Source organism: Heterocephalus glaber, unplaced genomic scaffold (genome assembly GCF_053883595.1).
Source record: "Heterocephalus glaber isolate CG9 unplaced genomic scaffold, H.glaber_assembly_v1.0 deba00001479, whole genome shotgun sequence".
Taxonomy (NCBI): domain Eukaryota; kingdom Metazoa; phylum Chordata; class Mammalia; order Rodentia; family Bathyergidae; genus Heterocephalus; species Heterocephalus glaber.
Window position 1 is genome coordinate 21529995 of NW_028258316.1, and position 5087 is coordinate 21535081.

Sequence of the window (5087 nt, forward strand, 5' to 3'; positions counted from 1 at the left end):
CAGGCAGCAAAACCACTGAGCTAAATCCCCGACCCTCATTTTTAAACGTATTTTTGAAAATAAATAATACATTCACAGTCTCAATCAAGAGTACAAAATGTTACACAATGAAAATTATCTCATCCCTGTCCACCTTCCACGTGGCTCCCTGTAGGGGACAGGGGAAGGGGACGTTACCAGAACCTCTGCAGTTAGTCCTGGTCTCCTGCGAGCCACGGCAGCACACGGCGAATTACAGGAAAGGTAGAAAAATGAGACCGAGAAGAAGCTGAGCTTTGGGTCTGATCAGTGCTGCTCTGGGCAGCAAAGACAAAAGCCCCCAGCTTACCACACCTTTTATTCAGTACATCGGGAGAAACAAATTAACAAATGACTTGCAGAGAGTTCAATAGTTCACATTGGGATAAACAAGGTGTAACGGAAGGCTTGCAGAGAGTTCAGTACATCTCCGGCAAACAAGATGTTAATCAGTCCAAGAACAATGAGGAACTGAGCAGATGTTTGTTCTCCCAGGATGTTTCTTGTCCTGGAGAATCACAGCATCACTGGATCCCTGAAGTCTCAGTTGTGACCGGAGGCCAAACTGGAGTTATTCTGTAGCTGGGCTGTAGGCAAGAGGACTAGGCTAACCAAGTGATTTATCCCTAGAATTATGCAGCATTGCTCCCAACAGCTCCCTCTGGAGGTCACCAGTGTGGCTAGCAACTAGGGCATCCTATTTTATGCCTGTGCAAGTAAATATATGGGTTGATTTTTTTTAATTTTTACAAAGACAATAAGTCCTAATTTTGAAGGAAAGGCTGTGGAGAGTATTTTATGATACAGAAATATGATAAAGTAAAAAAAGAGGCTATAACATAGAGGATGACATTTTATAATAATTTGAGAAAAATATTTATTTCTATATTTGAAAAGAGAAAGGCTGTGTATCAGCCCAAACCTGATAGTGATTATATGTCCATATAGAATTTGGGATGAGCTTATTTTTTCTTTATAGGTGGCAATGTGGCCTGGTGGTTGAGGGTGTGGACTCTGGCACTAGACTGCCTGGTTGATGTCCCACTCTGCCACTGACCATCCCTGTGACCTTGGGAAAATGGCTTAATCTCTCTGCACCTCACAGTGGCCATCTGTAAAATGAAGAAGACAGGGATGACAGCACCAACACATAGAGTTATCATCAGGGCTGTTATAAAATTCAGATAGAGCCCCTCCAATGTACCTTCCATTGTTCTTGCAATTCTTATATTCTCCTGAGTGTCCTAGTTTTTCTTTATTGGACACAATAGAGGTTAAAGAGTAAACTCCTCTGGGAGAAGGAAAACTGCACAGATCAGAGCTAGAGTGTGGCCTCAGAGAAAGGTGAAAGGCCCGGAGGCCCCAGAAATGAGAACATGCAGACCCCAAGAGGTTTGAGATCTCTAGCTTCCTGATTCTAACACTACAAGAGCCCCGTGGGAGAGTCCTATCTTGCTCTGCTTATTGGTGCAATAATGGAATATCTGAGGCTGGGTAATTTATAAAGGAAAGAAGTTTATTTTATCTTATGGTTTTGGAGGGTGGGAAGTCCATTTGTGCAGGCTTCTGGTAAAGGCTTTGTGTTGCTTCAACTCCTAGTGAATAGCGGAAGAGCACATAGCATCTGTGGAAAAGATAAGCAATGAGGGCTTGGACTGCTTTATAACAACCCCTTCCCTTGAGAATGAATCCACAGAGAGAGACATTTACCCCTCTTAATGATCTTGTCACTTCTTAAAGACCTTAACACTTCCCAACATAGTCATAGGGCTGGGGATTTAGCTCAGTGGTTCTGCTACCTGCCTCGAAAGCGCAAGGTCCTGAGTTCAATCTCCAGTACCAAAAAAACCCAAACAAACATAGTCATAATGACAAATATCCATGTGAGTCTTGAGGGGCAAACCATAGCATTCCACCCCTGTCCTCTCCAACTCATGTCCTTTGCACAATGTGAAATACAATCATTCTCTCTCAAAATTTTAACTTGTTCCTAAAGTCTATCCTAAAAGTCTTAACCTGTTCTAGCAGCAACTTAAAAGTGCAAAGTCTCATCTGTGAGCCTGTGAAGTCAAAACAAGTTATCTATTTCCAAAATACAATGGCAGGACAAGCATAGGGTAAATATTCCCATTCCACAAGGGAGACATAGGCGAGAAGAAAGGCATGACATGTTCTAAGCAAGTCTGAAACTCAGGAGGACAGACATTAAGTCTTAAAGCTGGAGGATAACCCTTCACTGCATGTGCCACCTCCTGGACACACTGGGGGACCTGAGCCCCCAAACATTGGGCAGCCCCATGCCTGTTTTTGCTGGCCTCAGTCCTGCTTCAGCTTTCTTGGGTTTGGATTGCACACTGTCCCTGCAACTTTCCTAGGTAGGCATCACATGCTGTCAGTGGCTCTGTCATTCTTGGCCCCAGTGGTGATCCTATGCTCATGGCTCCTCTATGCATGGCCCTTGTGGGGAATCTCTGCAGTGGCACTGCCCCTGTGGCAGATTTCTGCCTGACTCCCAAGGTGTTTGCAGTATCCTTTGAAATCTAGGTAGAAGAAGCCGTTATCTCATAGCTCTTGAATATTGCACATTTGAAGAATTATCACCATGTGGACTCTGCCAAGGCTAGCCACTTGTGTCCTCCAGAGCAATAACACAAATCACAACCAAGCCCATGTAAGCTATGATTGGGCTGGCCAAAGAGTGCCATCCCGAGATTTGAGGAGCAGCATCCTGAAGTGGACCTGGGAGTATAATCCATGGCTATGAGCCAGGCCAATGCCCTGAAACCATTGTGCCCTCCTAGGCCTCTGGGCCTGTGATTGGAGGCACAGACTCAAAAATCTCTGAAATGCCCTCTTTCCATTGTCCTAATGCATAGCACTGGCCCCCCCTTTATCCATACTAAGTTCCTTAGCAAAGAGATGCTTGGTAGAAAAAAGTAAAAAACAATAACCAGGAAAATAGAGATAAAAATAAAAACAAACAAGACCAAAAATATAAAATATAAATATAAATATAAAGAAACATAAACCAAAAGAAAGAAAAAAATAATAACCAAAACACCAAAACAAAATAATAGGGGTTGCTTGACTGTACTTTTGCACACTTTTTTCCTTTATATGGCCAGGTAGTGAATTTTCCAAATTTTTACAGTTTCCCTTTTATTTATAGATTCTATCTTTAAACTGTCATCTCTTGCTGCTCTCTCATCTCAGTGTAAGTGGTTAAAAATAACCATGCAGCTCCTTCTACATTTTGCTTAGAAATTCCTTCTATGTCTGCCACAGTGCAACATGCCTATAGTCCCAGCTACTTGGGAGGCTGAGGCAGGAGGATTGTTTGAGACCAGGAATTCAAGACCAGCCTGGGCAACATAGTGAGCCATTGTTGCTAAAGAAAATAAATTTCTTCTTCCAGAAATCCTAGTTCATCACTCTTAAATTACATCTTCATAAGGCCCAGGGTGTTTATATAATGGAGCCAAGTTCTTTGCAACCTTATAATAAGAATAGCCTTTACTTCAGTTCCCAGTAAGATATTCCTCATTCCCATTGGAGACCTCACCAGAATGGCCTTTACTGTCCACATTTCTATCAGTGTTCTGGTCATGGTAATCTCTAAAATGTCCTAGACTTTCCCTAGACAAGAACACTTCTTGTCTTCTGAGCCCTCACTAGAATCTTTCTTAATGCTCCATTCATAGCAATGCACACTTTCCCCAGCACTCATTTCAAAACTGTTTAGCTTTTACCCATCACTCATTTCCAAATGCCTTCTGCATTTTTAGGTATTGTAATAGCAACACTCCACTTCTTGGTATCACTTTTTTTTTTTTTTTTTTTTTTTTTGGAGACAGGGTCTCACTTATGTAGTTCAGACTGCCCTTGAATTCACTATATAGCCCAGGCTGGCCTCAAACTCACAGCAATCCTCCTGCCTCAGCCTCTCAAGTGTTGGGATTATAGCCATACACCACACCTGGCAGTACCACATTTCTGTCTTAGTCTATTTTCAGTTGCTATAACTGAATTGCCAAGACTTGGAAACTTATAGAGAAAAGAAGTTTATTTAGCTGACAGTTCTGGAGGCTGGAAAGTTTCAAGAACGTGGTGCAGATATCTGAGTGGCTTCTGGTAAGGGCTTTATTTTGCTTCAACTAATCACAGAAAGGAGAAGAGCAAAAGCATCTGTGTAGACGAGATAGGCAAGAGGGTCTGGGCCTCCTTAATAACAATCCATTATTGCAAAAATGAAACCAGCCCTTCTAGAAAAGCATTAATCTTTCTGAATGACCTTTTAAAATCCTTTTAAAAGGCCCTACTGCTTCTCAACTCTCAGGATGGCAATCAAATTTCAACATGAATTTTGAAGGGAACAAACCATATTCCAGGTCTTTTTGCCACTGTTGCCATCTGAACATTACAAAAGCAGAGACAGACCCTGGCCCAGTCATCTCTTGACATTTGGAGAAGAACCTCGACACTTCCTGTTAGTTGCCTGGACCTTCCTGTACGAACAGCCTCCAGCCAACTCTGCCAGCATCTTTCTGGGAGGCTTCACCGGGAGAAAGTCTTCAGAGTAATAAGTCTGAGGACTCATCTGACTCACACCAACGACTTCCTGAGGGCCATTTATTGCCACCCTCGTGCAGCTGACAGTCTAAGGGGTTGAAAGATGAGATGCTTCATTCCCAGACCAGCTGGAGGAAAAGCAGTCCAGTTTCAGTCCCTTGCCTTTAAACACACCAGCGGGCATGCGCAGCAAGCATTTTATCCCTTATCCTTCAGCCAGAGCTAGTTCCCAGCACACAGGACATGAGATCTGAGGAAAGAAGTTGTTGTGCCCAGATCGCGAAGTCCCCAAAGACCACCAAGGAGCCAATTCCGATGCAAACACACGAGGGTCGTTTATTCAAGCTCGAGCAGGGACTCACAACCATCACCGGCTCAGCGGATCAGGATTGAGAGCCCCGAATTTTAAATCAGCAGGGTTTTTATTGTGGCTACAGCAAGGTTTGGGGATTTTCCATTTAGCAGTTACATGATTGGTTGATATTTAGCAAGTATGGGGT

General features: G+C 43.1%; 1 long non-coding RNA gene across 1 annotated transcript; it reads right to left on the bottom strand.

Moving 5' to 3' along the window:
- Positions 1 to 269: 269 nt before the first annotated feature.
- On the bottom strand, positions 270 to 5087 carry LOC147826117 (uncharacterized). Its single transcript, XR_015439779.1, has 2 exons — positions 4397 to 5087; positions 270 to 1642 (listed from the first exon to the last, which is right to left on the bottom strand). It is a non-coding gene; the product is annotated as an uncharacterized LOC147826117 (long non-coding RNA).